The sequence below is a fragment of the Eublepharis macularius genome, chromosome 6 (assembly GCF_028583425.1).
Source record: "Eublepharis macularius isolate TG4126 chromosome 6, MPM_Emac_v1.0, whole genome shotgun sequence".
NCBI classification, from domain to species: domain Eukaryota; kingdom Metazoa; phylum Chordata; class Lepidosauria; order Squamata; family Eublepharidae; genus Eublepharis; species Eublepharis macularius.
Genome location: NC_072795.1, coordinates 58268871 through 58277552, shown reverse-complemented (window position 1 = coordinate 58277552; position 8682 = coordinate 58268871).

Here is an 8682-nt window from a genome sequence, read left to right as displayed (position 1 = left end):
AAACATCACATCTATAAGAACAGAGACAACATAAAGCTAACTTTAAGGAGGAATGGAAATCATTATGCTCTCTGACAATCAAATCCATAACTGTACAGTGGAACATCATGTTCTTTCTAGGTGTGAATGCATTTTCAATTATAGAAACTTTTTGTGGATGGATTTAAGATCCACAAGTCAGCCAAAGCTGCTATAAGGTCTACAAATAGGTTCATGTGCAAATGTTCCTGATACAAACCTATTTTTTAAAGTGCCTTATTTCATGAGGCTGTTCCGAATCTGTCTTAACTTTTTGGAATTTGCCTGCAGCTGTATTTTACAAGTTTTAAAATCCAGACTCTTGTGCTAACCAAGTGGAATGATGAATCATTTTCTGCTTAGCTGATTGTTCCACTTTTCCAATTTGGACAGCAGTGTAGGAAGAAACCCTGCAAGAAATTTTTAAAAAGAAAAGCTGACAGGCTGTGGAACAGTCCAATCCTAAGGTCTGGCCCAGGGCCCGCGACCATGCGTTGACGTAAAAGTGGCGCCACTCCACCACTTCCTATGGACTTTTGCAGGAGTGCCACACCAGTGCCCGAGCTTGGTGAGGTGAGGCCACTGCCAAGAGTTCCTTCCTGCTGTTCCCCTGACAACCCCGCCCACACCAACCAATGGCTGCACCACTCCCCTGACAGGTGTGCAAGGGGTGAGCAGTGGCACAGCCAGTGGGGAGGCCGCAATCCCCACTGCCCAACAACACTCCTCCCCGTCAGGGAGCAGGCATCCCTGCCCAGGGGGGCAGAGGTAACACTGAAGGTGCAGATAGGCCATGCACCCTCTTGCCCATTCAACTCCTATTTCCGATGAAGGCTAGGCCAGTGGCTGCAGCTCTGCCCACCTGCAAATCTCCCCCCCTGCTGCCACAAGAAACATGTTCCCCCTCCCTGAAAAGAGGGATCAGAAATGTGGCAGGACTCGGCAAGGGTCGCACTTGCAGCCTTCAGCACTTGGGATCAGCCACCAGGTCCCAGAGAGGCGGGGGGGGGCAGTTCTTCAATGAGTGACAGGAATGCCTGTTGGAAACCATGTGAGAGGCCAGAAGGCCCATTGGAGGCTATGGAAGCAACAAATGCCCATGGACTTGTGGCAGTGCCATTTGAACATATCACTGCATCACAAAGATGCGAGGAGAACGTAGGCTGGACCTCAAGAGCCATTCTCCGGGTCTGGGGTGACCCCCCCCAAGTGGAGTGATGGCCTGCGGGACCAGAGAAACTGCGCCGGAGCTATCTTCCACCACCTCCCCACACCAGATTTCCCAAGTTCATCTCTGTCTGCATAAACAGCAAAAAGGAAGGTGGTCCAGCCTCCTGGAGGAGGAGCCCCAGAGATCCCAAGATGTCGCTCCAGATCCCCCCATCTCCTGGCAGCAACCTCCCCCTTCCTCCGCATGCAGCAGTCGTCTGCCTGGTTCATCAGATGCCAGCAACTCTGTCAGAGAATGTGAGTCTTCAGTGGTGCCCCCCCGCCCCGCCAGACATACATTGGTCACACAACAATTCCTACCCCACTGTCTGAGGGTTCTCAATCTACTTTAGTCAGCACAGACTAACTTTATTCAGTAGAAACAAAGAAAAGAACACAAGGCCTAGCACAGGCCTTCCCTGGGAGTCTTTCAACCAGCTTGCACAGATATGAGAAAAACCTGGTCTGGAGCTCCTCCAGAATTTGGTATCCTTGGACTAAACATGACAACAGATTCTACAGCATTACAATTGCCACAGCTTGGAGAGAGTTCTTGCTCAGTTGTGTTAATCCTGTCTCTGGAGTCATTCCTGTATGACGCTTTCTAACTAGAGCCAGTTGGGTGTAGTGGTTGGAGTGCTGGGCTGGAATTTGAGAGATCCAGATTCTGTTGCCATTCCTTCTGAGAGGCTTGCCTGTGTCCTTGGGCCTCTTTTGTGTTCTTGGCCTGGCTTGTTTCTTGTTGTGTGGGCTGGAAGGTTTAGATAAATGTTTACTCAGAAAGGGTACCCTAGGGCAAGAAGCCCTTGATGCATAAACTTTTATTGAATTGGCTGCTATCAGGGCCCCCTCTGCAATCATTTAGCAAAATTAAACCTCATTCTAGTGACCATCTTTATTATGGTTGATGGCCTGAAGATTAAATAGCACCTCATCTGTATTTCAGCCACTATAGACTGTGAACACCTTAAGCTGTTAGCCTATGTCCTAATACACTTTGGGTGATTTATCTGGTCCTACTACAATTCAGACCATGGATACTAAACCAACACATTGTAATCAATCATGGCAGAACACATCAAGGGATCATTGAATATCCAGGTGGAGTGGCTCAACAGGCAGACCATTGAAGAGGGGGAATGGAGAAAGATCTATTTTGCCTAATCACCATACATCTCCATCTTCCCCTGGTGAACCTAGCTGAGTCCCCAATCTACCATCAAGTGAACAGGTACTTCACCAGATATTACATCCCAAGGCCGAGGCAACTGTCACCTCAATGTCCCAATGGTCAAGCGACCTCCTGTTCACCTATCCCCCACCCCGTTTTTTTCGAAAATTAATCAGGACAATCAAATTACAGAAGGCCAAAGTCGTAGTAGCACCATATCCACCTCAGTGACTGTGATTTTCAGTCCTTCAGCTACTGCCAACATGCTTGCTCCTTACCCTTCCGGTATCTCCGGACATGTTTCAACAAGGCCCAGTTTGGCATCCAAATCCTGAGTGGCTGTTTTTAACTTCCTGGAAATTTCAGTGGGACAAAGGAGGCCTGAGTACATGAGGAAAAGTTCATTTCCACACAATGTTCAGAGTACTAAATAACTGAAAATGAAATCTAAAACTGAAGACTGTCTTTAGTATTTCTGAATAAGAAAGGCACTGAAATTGATACTAGAACATTTCCTAGCACTTTATCCATTGAAGGATATTTCAAAAAAGTATGCAGTTTAAGAGTATCATGGTGGTGATGCACAATCTATGGGACTGGTCCTGGAACAGATTTATTTGTGGGGAGGTGTTATTGGTTGTAACCTCTGACTGCTACCTCTGTAATGTGCATAGCATAAGAAAAGAAAGTGTGGTTCCTTCAGTGTCCATAAATAAGTCTCATAAGAATTGTGCTTTTAACCACTTCAACCACATGGTGGTGCTTACAGCTTGTCTAAAGAAAAAAAATTGTTCCACAAAGGAAAAGACAGAATCTAGGCCTGGGTGATATTGTTGCCAGGGGGGTGGAGGTGGGGGAGAGATCCAATAACCTGCTCAGTCAGTATATCTTGCTTTTAGGAGTAGATTGTCCACAGTCGTTTGTAACTAATTTTTGTAAGCTGGACTTGGAGGTTCACCAAAGACTCGTGGAATCAAGAGGATGGGTCCTCTTGTGGATTAAAAGTTGGTTAAATAATAGGAAGCAGAATAAATATACTGTTCTCGCAGTGGAGAAAAGTAAAAAGTGAGGTCCCAAGAGGATTGGTATTAGGCCAGTGCCATTTAATTTGTTCATAAATGATCTAGAACAGGGGTCAAAAGTGTAGTAGCCAAGTTTGCAGACAGCACAAAATTATTCAGGATGGTGAAAACCAAGGCTGACTGGGAAGATCTCCAGGATGATCTCCATACATTGGAAGAATGGACAACAATGTGACAGAAGTTCAATGTCGGTAAGTGTGAGGTAATGTACACTGGAATGAAATCCCAAATTCAAATATATGCTAATGGAGGCTGAACCTGTTGAAACTGAGAGGGAACGAGATTTTAGAGTTGTAGTGGATAGATAGCTCAATAAAAATATCTACCCAGAGTGCCACAACAGTGAAAAGGCATACCCTGTGCTGAGGACTATTAGGAAAGGGATTGAAAAAACACCCAATATTATAATATCCCCATATAGATATGTGTGGGCTCATTTGGAATACTCTGTGCAGTTCTGGTTATCATATCTCAAAAAGTACATTGCAGAGCCGGAAAAAGTACAGAAGAGGGCAACCAAAATGATTCAGGGTTTGGAGCCCCGTTCCTATGAATAAAGCTGAAAACTCAGTTTAGAAGGAAGACAATTAAGGGGGCATGACAGAGGTTTGTAAAAATTATGCGCAGGGGGTATGATAAGAGATTTATAAAAATTATGCACAGGGTAAATACTAAAACTCGGAAGCATCCAGTGAGATGGATGGGCAGAAGATTAAGGACAGGCAAAAGGAAATACTTACTCAACAAGTGATTAGAATGTGGAATTCACTGCCAGATGATGGAGTGATGGACACAGACAACTTTAAAAGGGGAATAGACAGATTCTTGGGGGAAAGCTCTATTAGCAGCTACTAGCCGTGGCAACTAAAGGGGAACCTCCAAATTCAGAGGCAGTAAACATCTGAGTACCAATGCCAAGAGACAGCATCAGAGGAAGGCCTCAGCCTCTGTGCCCTGTTGGCCCTCCGGGAGAACTGCTTGGCCATTGTATGAGACAAGATGCTGGACTGATGGACCACAGGTCTGATCCAACAGGACTGCTCTTTACATTCTTCTTAGGTTCGATCTTGAAATGATTGACTACAACGGCAACAGTGCAAGGAATTAAAGTATTTCTCATGTGGAACTTAAATTTGGCCTCAGCTTAAATTTGGTGTGCATCATCAATGTAAACCCTTAATTAACTGTAGCGTGCATCTGGTTTCTGTTCATGAAACCTATTATGATGTGGCACTGATAATGTGCAAAAAGTATGAAAATGGCTTCAGGCCTTTCATAATAGAAAGTAAAATCTTTGTGTAGAAGGGTTGCTTTTTCACTTAATTGTTTTGAACTTGAGGTAACATATTAAATCTTAAAACAGTTTTTCATGTTCTTGAGTTTACTAGGAATACATTGATAGCTTTTTAGTCTTTGGCATGTATAGGTGTCGGTCTTCAAACCATTTCATTTACATTCTCAGTCATTCTTTGTTTAAGGTAGGCCAGTATTGTTTTTCCTTAATATAGAAGAAGGCTGAGGCAAAGAGAGCAGCTACACAGTTTGTGTCTGAGGTGAGATTTGCATTGGGCACTGTTCTCTCTTAGCCAATAAGATATGTCAGACCTGTTAATCTAAAAGGTAATTCCCTGTCTGTCTCGTTTTGTCCCCTCAGCAATTATGTTGGATAATGGTAGAGTTATTTCCATTTCACAGATAGTGAATTGAAGTCAGGTTACAGTTGCCAAATGAATTCATGACTGAATGGAAATTCCTTTCAATATATATTTCCCTCTTTTAATAGTTTGTTTTGTCAGAACTGTAAAAACTGCAGGCTTCTGAATGAAGGTGACGGCAAACTAGGATTGAGAGTGGATAATGAAGTGACTCAACCCAACCTCTTGCCAGTTTGTGTTCAGTTTGCTTGTGTTGACTTTCAGCCAAGCCACTTACAGTAAAGTGACCTCTGAGTATACCATTGCAAACAGTATTTTAAGCATTGGTAGAAGTACGCCAAGAGCTAGTTTCTGGCTAAATTCAACCAATGGGGGTAGCCTGAACAGAAATGTTCTGTGCAAACATGTCTGGATTGATGGAAAACTTCAGCTCTTAGGGACTGAAAGCTTTTCTCTCACTACACAACGGCAAATCTTTATTTGCATTGAGGGACCTTGCCTAAGTCTACAACGTGGCAAGTATACTGGTATCATACTTACTGATTTTATTTCATTTCCCCCCTCACTACCTGTCCAAAGAGCTCTAGGTGGCATTCAAGCTTCTCCATTTTAACTTAAAACAACTCTGTGAGATAGGTTAGGCCAGGGTAGTAGGACTGGCTAAAGGTCACTCAGAGAGCTTTGTGACTGAATGGGAATTTGAATCCAGCCTTAGTTTGATTCTGTAACCACTATATGGCAATATGCGTGATTGCAGCACATACCTGCATTCATATCTTACATTTCCATGCATACAGTGTACTATGGGAGCACCTTAAAGGAATGGATGGTGGTGAGTTCCCCCTCACTGGCAGTTTTCAAGAAGAGGCTGGATGAATACTTGTCAGAGATGCTTTAGGCTGATCCTGCACTGGGCAGGGGGTTGGACTAGATGGTCTGTATGGCCCCTTCCAACTCTATGATTCTAAGTAGTGGGGAGGGGCTGAACAGCCATAAGGAACAGAAGAAAAGCAGCAAAGGCATGCCTTGTCTGCTTGTTTTTGGTGTTCTAATGTTCTATGGCTGTAAGTGGGAGTAAGGGCGTGTAAGTACTTGCTCATGCATGTGGTGTAACTTCATGCTAATAACCAGGATCTAAAGAACTGCAAATTTCATGAGCCCAAGGGGCCTTGAGGTTTATTTTTGTTTCTGTACTGTATGGCAAGCTGCTTTTAACAACATTTGATTTATATAACACCCTTCAGGACAAGTTAATGCCCACTCAGAGTGGTTTACTGAGTGTGTTATTATCCCCACAACAATCACCCTGTGAGATGGTTGGGGCTGAGAGAGCTCTGGGAAGCTGTGACTGACCCAAGGTCACCCAGCTGGCTTCAAGTGGAGGAGGAGAGAATCAAACCCAGCTCTCCAGATTAGAGTCCCACCATTCTTTTTGTATTAAAATTTTCTTTATTTAAACTATAAACTACACACCACAACACAATAAACAACAAACATAGAGAACAAAAAACCCCACAGTTCTAAACATAACACACTAACAATACATATATCTATAAAATTAAGAGGAAAAGAAAAAAAAACCCTAAATTACACTACAAGAGTTCCAATTTTCTCCGCAACAAGTATATATCATTTCTAGAGTCCCACTTATTCTAAATTAGTCACAAACCCCTCTTTTACTATTGTTCCTGTTTCTTAATCCATAAATCCAGATGTCATCAAATCCTTGTTACCCATTTCATGCAAAAAGTTTATTAACGGTTTCCATTCAGTCAAGAAGTTAACTTATGTCCTTTCTCTAATTAATGCAGGAAGTTTTGCCATTAACACAAACTCCAAAACTTTTGTCAACCATTCCGCCACTGTAGGCAATGTTGTAGTTTTCCACTTTTGTGCATAAAGTACTCTTGATACTGTAATAAAGTATAAAAACAATGTTCTAAAACTTTTTTCCAACTGGCTGTCCATTATTCCCAACGGAAAAGTCTCTGGTTCACTGTCCGTCTTCTGTGCATCCCCACATGGGACTGCGCCTGCGCAGGCCTGCCGACCGGATTTTTCTTTACTAGCCAACGTCCACTAGGGGGCGCACGTCCGATCCAATGCGCCTGCGCGGCAGTTTCCCGCCCGAGCGACATTGGGCGACGTCGCCCCCTTTCCCCTCAGTTTCTTCTTTGCCGCCGACCGGTTAGCTGCTAGCTGTCCGCTGTGAAGAAGTTACTTTTCTGTGAGGAGAAATCGACTGTTTGAAGGAGATGGCTGACAAGGCCTTGTTCAAACGTTGCTCGACTTGCTCTACGAAGATGACGAGGACGGATGGCCACTCAGTTTGCCTGGAGTGTCTGGGAGAAGGTCATATCGTGGAGAAGTGTGAGCATTGCCGGCGCTTTACGCCTAAGGCCAGGGCTGAGAGGGCTAATAGGTTGAACGCCCTGCTTTGGAAAAGGGCTATGAACGCGTCCGGGGCCCCGAGTACCCCTCAGAAAGGGCCATCGCCAGTTAGCGGGACGGTCGAGACATCTGTGCCCGTACAACCTGCCCGTAGCTCCATCTCCACCCCCCGATCCCGTTCTCCTGATCGGCCCAGTCAACCGCCGGCTCCGACCTCGGATCCGAACACCACCGTCGGATCCGCCTCTGATCGCGGGAGGCTGTTGAAGCCGGATCCGACGCGGAAGCGCCGTCATCGGTCCAGGTCCCCCTCGAGGTCGGAACCACCTCCACCGTCAGTTCCAAAGGTGCAGAAGAGGACATCATCGGTTCCGAACATCCCTGCTGGGTCGGTTCCTGAGCCATCGGATCCGGCACCGCAGTCGTCGTCGTCGGTTCCGAAGAAAGCCGACCCGACTCGCCCCAGCCTCACTTCGAATCTTCCTGCTCGGCCGGATCCAAATGCTTCCGATCCGTTAACATCTTTGGATCCGATACCTCGGAGTCGTGACTGCGAATGTGCCTTACTGGCTTCGACTGCCAAAAAGACCAAGAAGAAGTCGAAGCACATACAATCGACTTCTGCCCAAACTGACGAGGTGTTATGGGAGAGGCCTGCGACTCCATCTCCACACCTGTCTCCTCTATCTCTCCGTTCTGCAGATGAGGATGGTGACCTGCCTGATGCTCCTCCTCTTTCTTCACGTGCCTGGGTGCACGGTGGGCCCATCGGTGGAGAGGATCCACCTTATCGTTCTCCTTGGAGAGGCTTTGAAGGGGGAGGTTCCCTCTATGCGAGGTCGCACCGGTCGTATTCCCCATCCCTTGGCAGAATATTGGGGTGACGTACGGAGTGAATTCTCCCGTTATGGGTTCCCCGGACAGGGGTCCCATTATCAGCAGGGCGATCCTTATCAAGACCCGAGTCCTAGTCCTCCGTCTGACCCATTGCCAGAGGACATCGTTATCGGGACTGGTCGTATTTCACCAACAGATGATTATAGGCTCTATACGGAACAAATGATCCGTATGGCCCGCTCCTTGGACATCAACATTTCGGCAGTAGACCTGAAGCCGAAGGATAAGATCCTTCAATATGTTCAGTCTGGGAATCCGC